The sequence below is a fragment of the Microtus pennsylvanicus genome, chromosome 14, assembly GCF_037038515.1.
Source record: "Microtus pennsylvanicus isolate mMicPen1 chromosome 14, mMicPen1.hap1, whole genome shotgun sequence".
Classification (NCBI taxonomy): domain Eukaryota; kingdom Metazoa; phylum Chordata; class Mammalia; order Rodentia; family Cricetidae; genus Microtus; species Microtus pennsylvanicus.
The window spans coordinates 33,525,802-33,544,325 of record NC_134592.1 but is presented as its reverse complement, the minus strand read 5'-3'; the positions used below and the strand labels follow the sequence as shown (position 1 = coordinate 33,544,325).

Below are 18,524 nucleotides of genomic sequence, written 5' to 3'. Positions count from 1 at the left end.
ACTTCTTGATTATGTAATGAGCGCTCTCTCTCTCTCTCTCTCTCTCTCTCTCTCTCTCTCTCTCTCTCTCTCTCTCTCTGTCTCTCTCTCTCTCTCTGTGTCTCTCTCTCTCTCTCTGTGTCTCTCTCTCTCTGTGTCTCTCTCTCTCTCTCTCTCTCTCTCTTTCTCTTTCTCTCTGTCTCTCTGTCTCCCTCTCCCTCTGATGTCTTGATTATGTAATGAGTTCTCTCTCTCTCTCACACACACATACACACACACCTCTTACCTGTTTATTTGTAGTGATTTCCGATAATTTCTTGTGCTGGAATGTGATTTTTAGTATTGGCGACTGGGAGACATAGCAGGAGGCAGTGGGGTATAGCTCTTATGCAGGAAGGAAACCTTGGGGGGAACAGATGCCAGGCTCTAGGAGTTAGACTGGCAATAGCAGTGGTAGCAGGAAGGTATGAAGGGGAATGAACTGTATAGAAGTACCAGTGAGTTTGTTTTGTGATAGCTACTCTTCGGCATGGGGCCTGCCCTGAGGTGTGGCTAACATACCCAGTGAGGCTCCATTGGAGGAAACCATTTATCCCTTTTCCAGCAGGCGTCAATTGCAGATAGCTTCCTTGGATAGCATTTTAAGGTGGTGCCCCTTATAGGAAATTTGAAATCCTTAGTTTTTCCACCATTGTTTTTATGTTTTGGTAGTTCTATAATGATCTTTAAGCTTCTATTTTAGATTCTCAGCAGTTCCATGGAGGCAAGGCAGATGTCTCATGATTGGAAATACTGGATATGTTTTCCTTCTTTTGTTTGGCATTAGGCAGTGTTGTGTGGCACACTTACCAACTCACTGACCAGTAGACCAGGCAATTGTAGTTCAGTACTGGATCTTTGTGTATGTTCCTAAGGGTTAGGAGAGCTGTGCTTGAAAAGCCCCTCTTGTCCTCACTAGGATACAGGCAGGTAGGCAAGGGGGTGGAGTTGAAATATGCATTTTATCAGGTGCAGAGCCTGCGTGAAAGTTGGAGAAGCAGTGTCTGTCAGTTGCTGATACTAGCCTCTGATTTTCTTGTCTTCCCTCTAAGTACATAAATTCTTGTCTATCACTTGTCCAGATGGAAGAAAGGAGGCAAAAGTGAATGCAGTTTGGGGACATGAGACATGAACTGTAATGTTTCTTTGGTACTGACATTCCTTTTTGAGGCAGAGTCCCCCTTTCACTGACTGTAGAGCTTCAGCTGTCCTGGAGCTTGGCACTCCTGCTGCCTCAGGCACAGAGGTGCTGGGGTTGTCAGTGTGAACACTGCCCAGCTTACCATTGGCGTTTCTTTCCAGCATTGTTTGTCAGTCACAGAAAACACAATGGTTTGATAAGCCTAAATATACAAAGTTTCACCCTAAATGAATTAAAAAAAAAAACCCACCAACCACCCTACTATTTATTTTTAAGGATCTTTATTATGGAAATTTGAAAACTACAATAAAACAGAGAATAGAATAAGAACCCGAGAGACCCACACAAGCTGGTGAGAACTTTTTCTAACATGAACACAGTCTTCTCTCAAGCTTTTCTGGGTTTGGTGTACTGTTTTCCATGTTTCTTTAATTGCTTAGTGTTATGAACAGTTTGCCATGTAATTTTCCTCTGAAATATGGTTGTCAATGGTGACTTTCCCTGGTCTTTCTTTGGTTCCAGTTTAGTTGAAGTATTGCCCAGGTGTCTGCTTGGATGCCCCTTCTTACCATGATCTTGTTCCTCCTCTTACAGAGGAGGAGGTCCTTGTGCTTATAGATAAGCACTGGGAAAACCAGGAATGTTAAACACACAGGGTTGTTCCTTCAAAGGGAGGGGTGCATAACCTTTTTTTCCACCCAGAAGGCTAGGAGAGGATGTGGTTTAATATCCTGGTGACCTTTGCTCTATCTGTGTGGTTGAGACTGCCTCAGATCCTTCCCCAGACCCTTATCATGAGCTTGTCAATGTTAGAACCCATCTATATGGACAGTGTCAAATGTAGTCAATCTATAGAGCCCATTTTTTATGGAAGATGTCATATATACTTTAGAAAGAGTTTCAGTGTTTATGTCTTAAACTTTATTGTGCATTGAGTTAAGTAATAATCACCAGGAAAGATTGTGCTTAAATAGCCCTAAAGTAAATAACTCAGGGTCCGACTCGGAGTTTGAACCAATACTGGGTACAAAGTTGTGTTGACCTCAACGACCTTCTTGTCTCCTTTGGATTGTTACTCTGTTGTCTGAGGTGGTTGCAGAGACCCCAACACATGACTTGGGGTTTGGAACTTAACATTCATAGGGTGCATAGTTGAGCTTTTTGGTTGGTTGACCAAAATGTTTGAGAAGTGTAGGGGCGACATTTTCTTGACTCTTATTGAAAAGGACTTTAAGTATTGCAAAGGTTGAGGATACAGTGGATATTGCTAGTCTTGATGTGACCTCATATGTCTTGGGTAACTTTCTTTAGAACCCTTTAAAAAGTATCAGATGACTGTGACCTCACATTCAAGAAACATCTTAAGACCCAAAGAACCCAAAGAAGCTAAGAGGGAACTTATTTATTTAGTGATTGTATTAAAGAGATGGTAAGCAGAGAAAGATAAAGATTAGTGAAGAATGGATTCTGTGAGAAATTGAGTCCACTGTGGTGACTGAACACACCGTATTCTGAAAAACTGTCGGAGCCTGTAGTTTGCAGAGCTGATGAGTATGATGTAATCAGAACATCCTCATGCTAGCAAGAGTGGCTGGAACAGGCACTTCAGAGTGCAGTGGCTCTTGTGGTTGTTCTGGGCCTAGACTTTGGGAGAGTGTCTACTTAAACAGAGGCTTCTCATTCCTGCTGGGAACACTGAAGCCATTCTAGGTTTCTTTGGGGAATTTTTCTACTGGACACTAATCTTTTTTCTCATGGCTTTTGTCAATATTTTGTAAAAACTGGGTGGTGCTCCTCTTCTTCCCCAGTTTTATTTCCTGCATTCAGAATGTTAAAAAATAATCCCTTCTAAATATGGATATGTTACAGGACCTCCCCGCATCTACTGTTTTGCATATAGAAACTTTGTGGGTTCCTCAAGTTTTGTGACATTGGTCTCTTTTTCTATATTCTGGATTGGATGAGTGAGGTCAGATTTCAGTGTCTAAGGCAAAGCTACTCCCCGGAGACACTTGCTCCAGTGTCGCTGTCTCTCTGAATGCCACTTTCCTGTTCTGTATCCAAAATGTTCATTCAGAATTAGCAATGGATAAGATAACCTCACCTGCTATTTCACTGGGTATTTTAGTGACTGGGAGTTACATGTAAATTAAATCATAGGCAGGCTCCCTCCCTCCCTCCCTCCCTCCCTCCCTCCCTCCCTCCCTCCCTCCCTCCCTCCCTCCCTCCCTTCCTGCCTTCTCACAAGTTACACCTTGATTATGGAGATCAGAAGTTGTCTCCCCACCTCCCCCAGTGGATTCTGGGGGGTGGAATACAGGTCATCAGGTTTGGCAGCAAGTGCCTTCACCCACTGAAACCATCTTGCTGAGCCCAAGGCCATAGGAATTAATACACCCCCCCCCAATTTTTTAAAAAGGATTTTCCTGTTTTATTGTTGAGTGATATGCTTATAGCACTTTGTCGAGGTTAATTTAAGTGTACCTGCTGTTGATTTCTTTTCCTGATGGATAAGCAGTAAAAGGAAAGACGATTAATGCTATTTGTGGGACCGAGTTTTACAAAGATGAAGCTGTATTAGATTTTCCCCTAAAGCTCTTTTCATAACTTTGGGCTTTCTGTCATGCTTTGTAATTTGTCTGCATTATGTATGATGATACAAGGTGAGAGCGTGTATGAGCACATAATTATAGTCGACTGTGCAGTTATCTTGGTATTGTAGAGTCTGGAGAAGACCCCTAGTATCTGTCTTTAAAGAGAATCCTTGATGAACCATAATTTCAGTAGATCAACATGTAGACTAAATACTCTGGCTTTGACATAATAGCGGAGAAAAACACGCATCGTTTTGGCAGACTTGTCAGGCACACTGAACTGCTGTCATTGGAGAAGAGTTTCCCCTGTCTTGAGTTCACATAGGCTCCTGCTATGATTGCTAACGTCTCTACCATAATCCAATGAGCTGCTGTGGACTGAGCTGGGGTTCCTCTCCTCTGAAACCCTCTCTTTTCTGCTTTATTCTTAAGACCAAGATTGTCAGCTGGGAGTTGTTTTCCTAACTAGTACTTGCTAGGTACTTTGTATTTTTTGTCTCTGTTTTTTGTTAAGGCTTTTCATAACTTCAAGGTGAAGGACCAAGTCTCTACATGTAGTCATGGACTTATCTTGTCCAGGAGCATTTCAAGTCTGGTTGTCTTCTCATGCAGGTCTAAAGACAGATTTTGTGCTTTTTCTAGGTCGATGTTTTGCTTCTTAGAGTTGGAATATAGTGTGTTGAAAACAAGTAAAAACTAAAACAAAGAAGATTTATTACTCGTTTATGTGTATGTGTGTCTGTGTGAGTGAATGCCACATATATGTGGGTCCTGGTGGAGGCCAAAAGGGGACATTGGATACCCTGATGTTGACATTACCTGCAGTTGTGGAATCATGGGAAGTGAATGCTGAGACCCGAATTTGGGTCTTCAGGAAGAACCGGAAGTTGGCTTTTGGTCCCACCGAGAACAGTTTTTATTGTATTCTTCTGAGGTGTCAAAAACTCCTTTAGAATACGCAGGGCAGCCCAACAATGTTTTTAAAAATCCATTTATCCACTAGCGGTCTAATCTATCCATCCATTTGTCCATCCGTCCATGTCTACCCTCATGGAGTTTATGGTGGCCAGGCAGAGTGCTTGCTTGACATGCATCAAGCCCTGGGTTGGACCCCAGCACCACATAAACTGGATGAGGTAGTGCATGCTGCAACCTAGCACTCATGAGATGGAGGCAGGATGATCAGAAGTTCAAAGTTTGAGTCTTTCCTGTATAGAAAAACGTTAGAATTAGATTTTATTGTAAAATTCAATGCTATTCAAAATGAAGACTTTTGGAAGAGTTAGACCCAATTGTAGAATATCTCTCTTAAAGGGTATCATGTGATAAATTAAAATAATTTATCCACAGGTATTTAAAGTAAGCTTTATTGACAAGGTTCAAAAAGGCCATTGAAAGTTGAGTTCCTTTCTGATATGCTTTTGTGACTTCTGGATGGCTTCTGACAGTATTGAAGATGACCAGTGATCAGGCAGATTTGATCCTGAGAAGAACAGCTTTTGAGAACAGTGTGATTGTTTATTGTAAGGTGCTATGAGTTCTTTTTTCCTATTTTGTGCATATGTGTGTTAATTTGGCTGCCCTCCTCAGTCATTTCCATCTTGTATGTTGAGGCTGCAGCTGTCAGGCAGGGTTTCTCACTTGAGCCCAGAACTTGCTGGTTGGCTGGTTTTGCTGGTTAGTGCTCTGAGCATCTGAACTCCGTTCCTGACACCTGTTCAACCTTTATACATTGAATCATCTCCCTGACTTAGTTGAGCAGTTTCTTACAAGGACAACAGACCACCATCTTAGGTCTCCAGACTAGAAACTGCCTTCAGCTCCACTGCTCTCAATGTGTGGTCCATTTCTCTCTCTCTCTCTCTCTCTCTCTCTCTCTCTCTCTCTCTCTCTCTCTCTCTCTCTCTTACTGAGCTATACATTTTTCTCTGCTCCCTTTCTTTTCTCTCCTCTCCCCTTCAACCCTCTCCCATGATCCCTATGGTCCCAGCTTACTCAGGAGATCTTGTCTTTTTCTACTTCCCATGTATATTAGATCCATGAAAGTCAAATATAGTATGTACTACTCATAAGTGGCTTTTAGACATAAAGCAAAGAAAACCAGCCTGCAATTGACAATGCCAGAGAACCCGGCAACAGTGAGAACCATTTGTCTTCCTTAAGTCTGTCTTCTGTTCCTCAGCCGCAGTCAGCCTCTGTCTCTCCCACCTGGGAAGCAGCAGCGCAGTGTCCTCATAGCAGTGCTGAAGGGTTTTTGTATTCTTTGTAAATCCAAGTATGTATGTGTGTGCACACTCAAGCACCTGATTGTGACAGACCCTGATAAGCCTTTGGTCCTTCCCCATTTCCTGTATGCCAGCTGAAGTCAGCCGATTGTTTAAAAACTAGGTGGGATGGGTCCACCGTTCTACCACCAGCCCTCAGTCCACCTTTTCTTGCTCTTCCTGTTGGTTACAGCAAATAAACTACTTCCTTGCTGGTTTGGTTGTTAGTTGTGCTTTGTTGGTGTCATTTGCTTAATGAAATACTCAGATTTTCCTTTGTATGACATCTTTTTACCCACAAAAGCCACTGTTTCATCTCATTTGTGCATTGGACATCAGCACACTATGAGATGGCAGAGTTTACATTGTTCTTAACTAAAATTAGTTAATTTATTAGTGTTTATGTGTTTGTGATATGTATGTGTCTGGTGTATGCTGCACACATGTGAATGTATGAGTGTGTATGCCCATGCATATATATGCAGAAGCCAGAGGAAGATGTTGATGTCTTCCTCTCTCAGTCTTAGCCTTGTTTCCTTGAATCAGGGTCTCTCGCTGAGCTGGAAGCTCTGTTTCTTTGAGACTGGCTATCTGTCAAGCTGTCTGGATCATCCATCCCTGCTCCACAGTGCTGGGATTATAGGCACACACAGCCTGGCTTTTTACATGGGTGCTGAGATTCAAATTTAGGTTCCCAGGTTTGCAGAGCAACCATCCTTACCCACTGAGCTGTTTCCATACCCCACATTGGAGACTGAAAAGTTTTCATTGCATTTACTTATTTCTTTTGCATATGTGTAGGTGTGTAGGTGTACTGTCCATGTGGAGGTCAGAGGACAATGATAGGAATTGGTTTTCCCCTTCCATAATGTGGGACCCAGGGTTTGAACTCAGGCTGTCAAGTTTGGCCGCAAGCACCTGCTGAGCCATTTCACTTGTCCCACATGGGGCTAAAAACTATTTTATATTATTATTATTGCTATTTTAGATTACTTATTATTATTATTTATATTGAAGCAGGGTCTCTCTGTGTAGACCAGGTTCTCCTTGGATTTCTGATCCTTCTGCATCAGTTTCCTCAGTGCTGGGTGGGATTGTAGGCATGTGCCAACACAACTGGCCTGGTTCCTGTTCTGTTTAAACAGGTCCTTACCAGGTGTGACAAATCCTTGCATGGTTTGTGGGCTAAGTAGAACTAGATAGCTAAAAGGTTCAACCAACACTGATTGGTTGAAGATTATTAATTTTCAATGTAGGTATTGTTTGTAAGCTCTGAATGTGTGCACATGGAATTTAGTTTTCACATTCATCCCTAAGTTCTGAGCATTTGTTTTGCATTAGTAAGTGTACTTGTTTATGCTTCATCCGTTCGATAGAATTACAATGCTGCCAAGCTTATTTTATGCCTATGTATTTAGCAGTGAATATTCATGTTATCCACACATCAGCAACAACTCTGAGAGATGAGCCTTGCTGTGCAGGCCGTGGGCACTGTTTGGATGCTGAGGTTGCATAGTCATCTTTGTATCCAGTGGTGTTGTTGCTGTGGGCATCTGGCCCTCTGCTTTATGAAGGAGGCAGTCAGTGCTGTATGACAGGTATCAATGGATAGTGAGTCACTGTGGAACCCTGGGGCTCCCCTTAGCAGTTTATCTGTGGTTCTCAACACAGAGTTTCCATGGCTTGATTTTAAAACATGTTTCCATAGTTTATACTCTGCTCACTCAAACTCCACACGCACAGTAACCTTTAACGCTTTCATTCTGTCTTTTCTCCCCATTGCCTTGGTTGTAGCTATCACCTGCACACCCACGCTAGGCATTGAGCTCAGGGCCGTGCACTCCTTGCACTTCTTACACTCCCTGCACTCCACTGAGCTGCAGCCCCAGCCTCTACTGTACTGGAAATCTCATGTCCAAATTGTTTTTCCTGGGTCCCATTGAGCGTCCAGCCTTTGTGTTCTCTGCATTCTTTGAAGTTGTTGGATCTCCATATACTTGATTTGGATTTCACCTTTGTGATGGTTTGAATAGGAATGGCCCACATAGACTCACGTTTTGAATGCTTGGCCCATAGGGAATGACACTATTAAAGGTGTGGACTTGTTGGAGTAGGTGTGGCCTTATTGGAGGAAGTGTGCCACTGTGGGAGTGGACTTTGAGGTCTCATATGCTCAAGCTATGCCCATTGTGGGACTCAGTCTTTACTTCTGCCTGCGGATCAAGATGTAGAGCTCTCAGCTCCTCCTCTAGCACTATGTCTGCCTGTGTGCCTCAATGCTTTCCACCATGATGATAATGGACTCAATCTCTGAAACTAGGCCAGTCCCAATTAAATGTTTTCCTGTATAAGAGTTGCCATGATTGCTGGGTGGTGGTGGCGCACGCCTTTAATCCCAGCACTCGGGAGGCATAGGCAGGCGGATCTCTGGGAGTTCAAGGCCAGCCTGGTTCTGGGCCGGGCACCAAAGCTACAGAGAAACCCTGTCTCTAAAAACCAAAACAACAACAACAACAAAAAAGAGTTGCCATGATATGATCATTGTGTCTCTTCACAGCAATAAAACCCTAACTAAGACACTCTCTTTTTTTGACTCCTGGGTTAGTTTACAATCTCTTTAAAGGGAAGGTTAGTGTTGGTAGATCTTTGGAGATTCAGGTTTCTTTGATCAGAGTCTTATATCTGGTAAATGTATAAAATGTTTGAATTAAAATAAGTTCTTAAATAGTTGGACTTGAGTTAGGACCTAACTTGTTGGGCTGTTGAGAGCGCAGATGGATCCCCTGGCCAGGGTTGCAGTCACTTTGGAGAATAGGGAACTGACTTACAGCTGAAATAGGTTTCTGCCCTCTCTGTGTGACCACTCCCTGCTGCTGGTACATTCTGATGCACATGCAAATTCTGCTCTTGGTCAGGAGCTTCTGCTTTTCTAGTTTTCATGATGTCATTAACTGGATGTTTCTGTGGTCCTAGAGAGAGGAAGAGAGAGACAGTTGATTATCTGTTAGTGCTATCCACCCCATCTGCTTCCTGTGTATGACAAGAATTTCTCCTCACTGCCACTTGCCATGTGCCCAGATGCACCTTATAGATGCGGATGCTGGCTTTCAATGTGGGGACCATTGAGGACTCACTTTCTAAAAGTGTTTGCCTTCTTCAGGCCGTAAGCTTGCTATTGATGTGTCTTCTAGTCACCTTAAGTCCAAAGGAGACTTTCTTGGCCTGACGGTAACAGCACACTAGAGAGCCCATGTCATCCTGTGTTAGTATTGTTCTAGTGTGACTTTATAAGAGCTCTTTGGATTTGGCCAAATTGCTTTAGTCAGGTTCCAAAGAAACTCAGGACAAGGCTCAGTACTTTTGGCTCCTTGTGCTCCCTACTAAACCTTCAGCCCAGGACCTGGACTTTGTTTCCCTTCCCTCAGCTTCTCTTTCCTATAAAAACCTGTCATTTCAGCCATGTGATCTCTGGCTTTTGATCCACTTGCCTTCTCTTCTCTGTCTCTGCTCTTCCCCCTTTCCTCTCCCTCTCTCTCCTCTCATGGCTCAGCTCAGTCTGGACCCTTCCAGAGGCCTTATGCTGAATATCTCCCCTGCCCCAGGGGAAGTCATGTCCTCATTTTCATACAGCTTAACTATTTTGAGTCTGTTTTCTTTAAAAAAGAGAATTACAGCTATTAGTCACCTTAACAGGGACGTTATGGGGATTCAGTGAAGTAACAAAAGGCATTCATCACTGTGCTGGAACCAGTGGAGATGAACTGTTAGGGTAAGAGACTGCTGTATAAGGGCAAGGGTGTTGGGATGGAATGAGCTTAACTATTTTGGACAGAGTTTAAAATGTCACGATTCTTACCTGCATCCCCTTGTAAAGTGGAGTTGTTGAATGCCATTTCCTTAGATTGTCACATTGATTGCATGAGGTAGAGAGTATTTATTATGTGTCTGACTTTATACACACTCACATAGTAGCTGTCTTTATAAAGGAAATTACATAGTTGGAAGACAGATTTAGATTGTTGACTAAATTAGCATCAAGATGGAAGCTTCTGGATACACTAGGTTTGATTTGTGCTTGTTAGCATTTGTAGAGGTATGAGAAGGCCACTGGTGCTCCTGCCCCTTCAGTTTAGGACTAGGGAGCCAGCCATCTTTTGCTTTTCTTGTCTTTAAGATCTATTTTACTTTTATTTATGTGTAAATGTATGTGTTTGTGTTTGGATGTGGACACATTGAGTGCGGGTGCCTGTGGAGTCCACAAAACAGCCCTGGATCTCTGGAGTTAAAGGTTGCTCTGAGCTGCTGGATGTGGGGGCTGGGAGCCAAACTCCAGTCCTCTGCAAGAGCGGTAGGCGCTCTTCACTACTTTGTGACCCTCCAGCTCCAGGGAGACATCCTTCACATCACACAGGAGAGGCATTTGCTTTCATCTAAGTGTGGAGTGAAGACTGCTGGGTGTAATTCAACAGGGGACTGTGTGCTCAGTTCGTGTCTCGCGTATGTGGGTTATACGTCGTCTGTGTCTGTGCCTTTTACCCTGTGCACGTTGGAAAGTTCCAGCCTTCCATGTACTTCTAGTTTTTAGAGGTACCGGTCCATGCAGTCCCACCTGTTTTCCTCTATGGGTTCATGTGTGTGTATATGTGGAGTTTGAAACGGTCTGTAAAATGCAGTCACACTGCTTTTTACCTTTGCTTCCTTCTCCCTGCATGTCACAGCCAGTGTCATTTCATTAGTCTAGACTTCACTGTCACAGTAAATCATAGAAGTAGTGTCTTGACTAAAAGCTCTAAGACTTGTGGGATGGTAGACCAGTATTCTGGTGAGCTCCAGCCAGCACTCATGCTGCCTGCTTGCATGGGCTCTGTGCTGTAGGCTTGTTTCCCGTCCTTTGCCCACACTGTAGATTGGCCATTCTTCCTTGCTGTGGTCCAGTGGGGACTGTCAGACTCCTCTTTGCAGTCCACACGACACCTCTTTCCCCCCTAGTGTTCACACCATGTGCCCACACCACTCTGCAGTGGCAAGATCATGTGTTGGCTCACTTGAAGTCAGTAGGGGCACAAAAGTAATGCTTGTGTAACTTGCTAGAAGTGTGTTAGTTCCTGTTTTAGAGACTGGCACTCAGGACTATAACTTTCTAAACTTTGCTGTGGTGACCTGTGTTTTTTTTTTTTTTTTATTTTTTTTCATTTTTAAGAGACCAAAAAGTCTTAAACAGACAAAAAACTATTATCAAGAGCAGGAAAAGGCAACTTAGATTTTAACTGAGACATTTTTAAGTCTGTCTGGAAGGTATTGAAAGCAATAAAAACTATTAATTTCTTTTCAGGTTTTTTAGAGGCAGAAAGTTTTCCTAATTTTCCTTTTTTTTTAAGTTTCAGGAGAAAGCCTTTGTAGCCTCCTTGCACTGTTCTTGAGCGAGTGCCGCTCTCATGAGTGGTAACAGCTATCCTTTCATTATGGGTTCTGTTACATTTAGTATTAAAGGCATTGCTACTTAAACTCTGCCATTTGATCCTTACAGTAATCTTGCAGTGAAGATGGAGATTTTCTGCATATTACTGAGGAATTTCATGGTGTCAGTGACTGAACAGAGCCTCCAGCTCCTTGGTCCTTGCCATGTCAGTGAGGGTGCTTTCTTTTGCTGACATGGAAGTAATTTTGGTTCTTAGTGTTGCCATAATCTTTCATTTATTCAGCAGAGTTTTATTGCAGACACAGTCTTCCGAGAGTACATTTTATCTGATAACTGAGCTGGACTAGACCACAGGGTATGGAATGTGATAGAGATGTTCTAAGAACGGTCTGCACATTCCTCTTGCAGATGGGTCAGATTGGTCCAGGTTTTGTGCATCTGCTCAGTCTGCCTATTTACAGGAGGAATTTTCTTTGCTTACTGGCAGTGAACCCAGACTTGTCTATACCCTAAAGACCTTTCTGGAAATGAAGCACAGAGGACCACTAGCAGCAGCTAGCTGCCCAGAGTCTGACGGTGTCTCTCCTGCCCATGCTCCTTCCCATAGACCAAGACGGGTGCTTAGAGACCCATCCTCTGTGACCTCCCCCTGTTTCCCTCTAGAGAGGACCACAGTCCTGATTGTGGGCTTAAGATTCCTTAGCTCTTTCAGCATCTTTGAAGAACACATTTTGGATTGGACTATTTAAGCTCTGAAAAATTAGTATCACAGTATATGTAGACCACACCACCCCATCCAGGCATTTAGAGTGCTGGCTGTTTGTCTGGTCTTTGCTGATAAGATGAATCTATAAATGTTGGGCCTCATATTCTCTTTTTCCTTTCTTTTCTGAGGGGACTGGAGTACCAGTTTTTTTCTTGCTGGGTTGCTCCCTTACTGACCCCTCAGTTTGAGAAAATAGACCTTTCCCCTCACTGCATTGTAGGTAATAAGAAATGGTGTCACCTGGCACATGATGGAGAAATGGCATCTATAAATAAATATGGAGGTCAGTGAGCGCCAGTTGTACCACTATCACAGAGAGGGGAGAGGAACAGTAGGGTGGTGAACCTGAGGTGTTCACTTAGAACTTAAAGTGTAGGCAGGAACTCGTGGTTTTCAATGGTATAGAAAAATCAAGAAACACAGAAAGAAATGTGTGTGTCTCTGTGTATATAGTTCTCTTCTCTTTGAAGAAACACAGAAAGAAATGTGTGTATATGGTGCTCTTCTCTTTGAAGGCCCGGAGACAGCAGTCGTCCTTTCTCAGAAAGCATACTGCACCCCCACATCTTGGCTTCTGAAATGCCATTTTCTCACTAAAATGGCAGGTATTTTTGGACTATAAATACTGAAAGTTTATTAAGAAATAAAGTACCCATGGAGTCTTATTTTTAAAGATGATGTGTTTATTTTTATTTTATGTGTACAAATGAATGTCTGTATGTTCATTTGTGCATCACACGTGTTGGGTACCTACGGAGGTCAGAAGAGGGCATTCTTTGACAATAGAATCATGGTGTGCATGTGGAAATGAATCCAACAAGTGCTCTTCACCAGCAAGCCATCTCTCCTGCCCTCTGTATGGTCCAAAGGGTCATCCCACTAAGTAAGAGTCATGAAAGAAAAGAAAGTCACTTTATTGTGTGGAATTCTGACAGATACTACCTTAGTTAAGTAGTGAGTTAACATTGCCATAGTGTGGAATTCTGACAGATACTACCTTAGTTAAGCAGTGAGTTAACATCACATATTGTAGACACGATCTGAAATTGTGTTCCACTGACAGAATGAAGTTAAAGGAGCTCCTGTTGTATAGTATTCCTGTAGAAAATGTCCATGACCCTAACCATAAGGACCATCAAATACATACAGTTCAAAGAGACACCACACAAGCTGGCCAGGATTTTCTTGACTGCCGTGATCACAAGGGGCAAGAAAACTGAGAATTCTTCAGATGGAAGTGTTACTATTGAGATGAAAGCAGAATGCAGTGCAAGGTCCTGGATTGGATCCATTTACTGAAACAGACATTGTTAGCATAGTTAAAGGGAGACAAACATGGCCTCTCAAGTAGATCACGGTGTTTATATCAGCACTGTATTCTGAGTTGTGATAGTCACAACTATAAAAAATTTATAGGCGAATGCTCTTGTTTATAGGAAGTGCTCATCAGCCTTTATAGGTATTGACTCTCTGGTCAGGTGTCCAGGGGAAAAAGGCTATTTCTACTGTGCCTGCTTCTTTTTGTAGGTTTATGTGCACTTATTGAGTGAAGCAAGGCAAAGCCCTTCAGTTGTTTGAATACCTCAGAATCATTAGTTCATCACACAAGCCATTTCCAGAACTTGATAGGCTTGTCTTTGCTGGGAGCTGCCCTGCCACGCTGGTTTCCTTCCAGGTCTCTGTCTTTGGGTGTGCAGGTTTGCCAGCAGTTACTGTTGTCTCACTGTGCATTCTTTTATGGTCATGGTTTTTCTTCTTCTCCTGGGTCTTACCTTTGTGAAAGGAGCTTCTTTGAATAGGAAGTGCGGTTTTATAGAAGTGACATCGTCACAGTATAGACAGAGATAATGCTGTAATTTAGCTTACTTTGCGTGTGCTGTTTTCTCCTGTTTGCTGATGGGCTGTTGAGTCAGTTTCTGTCTCCATCACAGAGCATTTAACTTCACTCCTGAGCATATCTCAGGTTGTGAGTTTGTCTGTGGGTGTGTGCATGGGCGTGCACGTGCCCTCAGAGACCAGAGTCTCAGATTCTCTCAGAGCTGAACTTACAGGCAGTGACGAGTTGTCTGATGTGGGGCTTGGAACCAAACTGTGAGCCAGTTTCCAGCCTGAGCTTACATTTTACGAGTGCTGGGCCAGTTGGTTGCCTGTCAAGACTGTAGGCTTTCCAGAAAGGAGGTGAGGGTAGAATCGATATGAAGGTGTGGCAACCCATTAGAATGTGTTCAGATTTGAGTGGGCTGTCTTCATAGCTCTAGGACTGAACATTTTGGGAGGGAGATGATCTCAGTTTAGAGATGTGTGTGTCAGGTAGAATGTGGGAATTGGGCAGAAGGGTCATGGTCACCCATAGCCGCCTTTCTCTGAGAGCTTTACTTTAAGCTGACTGAGATTCTTTCTGCCTTTTCTCTAGTTTATAGAAAACCGTTGCTAAAGACATGCGGCCACCCTGGCCACCTCTCAGCTGGTGAGATTGAAGCCTGTCACAGGTCCTGTTTTCCTTGGGTAGGCTGGAGGACAAGCTGTGGCTGCCAGACTGGCTAGTTTTCGTAGTTCTTCGAATGATCAAGGAAAAGCGCTTTAACAACCCAGAGTGCTAGTTACATTGCGCTCGGTGACGCCCACACACACAGGCTTTTTTCCAGCTATTTCCCCCCCTTACTGCTTTTACAGTGTAGGTGGCCTTCTCTGGATTGCTTTTGACAGGAAATTGAACAACCTTTCTTTTTTGGAACAGAATTGCTGAGAGTGGAAAAAACAAACAACAAAAAGAAGTGTTTGTGTTTGAGATTTTATTATGAGTTTGATTTAAAGAACAATTTAAGTCCAGAAAAATGGGAGTGGGGGTCAGGGTTACATTGCAAATTGCACTGCAGTTCCTGAGTCTCCCTGCTGACTCTGGGCCTCACCCTCTGGCCTTCCTTCTTGCTCCTCTTGCTTTGTCTCTTCTTGATCAGGAAGTAGGTTTGGACCTGGTCTGTTTTTCTGACTCTTGATGGGACCTTCCTGTTGTCTTTCTAGAGCAGTGGAGGTGTGGTGGGCCTGTGCTCTTTCACAGGCTCCTTGACTCTAGGACCCTTGTTGGCACCATCCACATCATGCTGCCTTAGGGTTCCACACCCCTCAGAGACACATGGTGAAGGCCTGGTTCACCCCTTGTCCTGAGGTGTGGGTGGGAGCTTCCACCACCTACCACAGGTTTTTCTGGGAGCCCCAGACTTTCTGTCTCTTGGGCTGTGAGAGCCTCGCTCCACTCACCTCTCCTGGGCCCTTGGTTGTGACAGTGCTTGAGTCTGCCTTGGGCAGTTTGTGTACATCACTGAGGATTCTGAGGCAAAATGCAGTCTGTAATCAGAGTAGGTCTGGTTTGCTTCACCTGGAACTCATGTTCTGTTGGAATCCGTGTGTCCTACGTCACATTCTCTTCAAATTGGCATGTTTGTTCGTGTACCCATGTGGTTCACCAGTGCTAGTCAGCTGCCAGGTATGCCCTGTTTATGCAGTTAGCTAGTTATAGCTCAATTCATTAAGACTATCAAAACAGAGCCTCTGTTTTGAGAGTTAATGGCTATCTTTCCTCATTCTGTGGGTGTATGCTATACTGTAGAGACCAACCTTGAGTAAACAACATATCTGCTGTCTGGGCTGTGTGACTCAGAATCTTCCACTGGCTCTTTCCCTCCCAGGTTACATCTAGAACTGTACCTTCTGGCTGTGACAGCCCAGGAAAGTCTTGCTGCAGCTCCCTCCCCAGATCTCTCCCGCCCAGCACAAGGCATTGGTCCTGGGTAAATCCTGTTTTGAATATAAAATTGGAGTAAGTTTTAAAGTGTTTTTGTGCTTGGCTGAATGAAGGCTGGGATTCATCAGTGCTCAGGGGGACAGGCTGGAAAGAGAAACCCGTGTCTCCCCAGAACTAGGGGTCACATGAGTGAAGCGCAATGGTTATTATTACTGTTTACCAGCTTCATTCTATGTGACTGGGAAAAGAGTTTGAAGTAGGGTTTAACCTCAGTAAATGGGAAAACAAACCAAAACAAAAACCACAATACCTTTCTTGGGAAGCCCTTATGAACATAGTTTAATTCAAAGATTTTTGGAGATTGAAACATTTATTCCAAATTCTCAGGACCGTTCATGGTGGTGTACAACATGAATCCCAGCATGCAGCAGCAGGCAGATCTGATGAGTTCTAGGCCAGCCTGGAGATCTAGGCTAGCCTGAGCTATCTAGAAGTGCTGTCTCAAAAGACAACCAAACCAAAACAAAACACTCCCTCTGTTTCAACTACTGTTATTGAACATGAATTTGTGTTTTTTTTATGAGTACTGCATAGACACGTAGCTTTCATAGGAAATACTTTATGACAGTGGTTGGGAGCTTATTGTCTGTCTCAGACAAGCAGTTTTGGAATTGTAGAGTTTGGGGCTTGGAGAGATGACACAGTGGCCAAGAGCACTGGAAGTTTTTCCAGAGGACTCAGGTTCCGTTTCTAGCACCCTCAGCCCTCTATAACCAGTTCCAGGGGATTCAGTGCCCTCTTCTGGACTCCGCAGGCATTCAAGTGATGAGAGACGTACCAGTGTACAAAGCACCCACACAACATAAAATTTAAAAGCAAAAATGAATTGTAGAATTACTTTGTGTGTATATGTTGGTGTGTGTGCGTGCATGTGATACCCGAGCGTCAACTTGGTAACATTCTTCAGGAACTCTCTACCTTGTTTTTGAGACAAGGTCTTTGTGGGACTTGGGACTTGATGATTAGCTAGCCAGTCAACTCACCCGCCTCTCTTCCCTTCCTCCATTCTGGAAGTCCAAGCAGATGCCACCATGTCTGACTTTTATGTGGGTGCTGGAACTTGGATTCTTAGTACTTGAGTGGCAAGCACTTTATTGACTGAGTTTTCCCCTCAGCTCCCAGAATTGTGGAAATTCTAAATTCTGCAAGCTGTCTGTCTGTTGCTATGGAAGAGCTTCTAAGCCACATCTTTATTTCTCCTTTGGGCTGGGGGATGTGTGGTCTAGCACCTTCCCTGGTTTGTACCCGTTAGATGGCAGTAGTATGTCTTCTTCTCTGGTCCTGACTTCAGGACGTAGAATTGCACCCTGCTGAGGATCACTGCTTCAGAACAACACTGGGGGTGGGGGTGGAGCTGGGTTCTCATAGGCAGTGGGATGCTGATGGCTTGGCTAATTAGCATTTTCTTCTAGGGGGCTTCTTATATGTCCTGGTCCTGAGTTTCTCCCGGATGTTCTGAGCTGGTTGTCTGTGATGTGGCCCCGGAATATCCATCTGTCTATCTAGTCAGGTTTAGGAGTTAGTTCTTTGTGTGGGAGGGGCTGTCGTGAGCCCAAATTTAAACAAATAGAGCTTCACATAAAGGTTAAAATTAAAAGAGGCTTTAAATTAGGATTTTATTAATATTGCTCTTTTGGGTCCTTTACTTACTGTGAGGTACAGTTGCATATTTTCCAAAAATTGAAAGTAACTATTATACTAAAGCTCACAATTGTTTCTAATCTAGGTTCTGAGAGACTGCCCCAAGTTGAACTCAAAAGCAAGATTTACTGCAGACTTTGAGGTGGAATGAGGTGAGTGGATGGACTCGTCACCAGGTTGTGTTGAGGGAGGGAGTGCCACTTAGGCTCTGGTTTAGAAGGCCACTACTTACAGCAGTTTTGGCTCACCTAATGTGAATTTTGTGTGTTTTCCTGCTGGCTTTTCTGTTTGCCATCTTCTTTTCGCCGATTAGGAAAGGAGAAGCAGAGGATGTGAAAGCCTGCAGAGTTCTGGTCCCTGACTTCTGAACCCAAGCAACTCTCTGGTAGACCATCTCTACCAGGCTTACTGGGGCTGGGAGTGGGGTGGGGGCTGGATGGCTCTCAGTGTCCTACAGTTCAGGTTAACCCCTTCTTCTCCATAGCCCATCTAAGTAGACAAGCAATAGTGAGAAACAGAAAAAGGAGACTTACTCAATTTGGCCACAATAGAGGAGCAGAGAAAGGCCAAATACGCCCCCCTCCCCCCCTCGCCCAAATCTGTTTCCCGGCAGACTGCAGGAGGATTAGGCTTAAGCAGATCACAGGGAGGCCTGAGGGAGCCTTCCTGGGGAGTTAGCTTATTTTGTGTGGTTCCCTGGAAAAGATAGCGATAGTTGATTTTAAGATTATCATAAATAAGTTTTCACTAGGTAAATTAAATCTTTAGTTCAATAACTCATTAGACCTGCTTCTCAGTAGCGACTCAGATTTAGCATAGACTTGCTGTACTATTTCAGCAAGCATTCCAGACCTTTAAATTAATTGCAAAAGGAGGATG

General features: G+C 43.7%; 1 protein-coding gene across 12 annotated transcripts in view; it reads left to right on the top strand.

Moving 5' to 3' along the window:
• Sipa1l1 (signal induced proliferation associated 1 like 1) overlaps positions 1–18,524 on the top strand; it is a 284,116-nt gene that overhangs the window by 43,701 nt on the left and 221,891 nt on the right. For 10 of the 12 annotated variants that reach the window (XM_075948065.1, XM_075948056.1, XM_075948067.1 and 7 more), the window contains one exon: positions 17,731–17,797. The exons of the other annotated variants lie outside the window; for them this stretch is intronic. The gene's annotated coding sequence lies outside the window, so the exon portion shown is untranslated. The remainder of the gene's footprint in view (positions 1–17,730; positions 17,798–18,524) is intronic. 12 annotated transcript variants of the gene reach the window in all.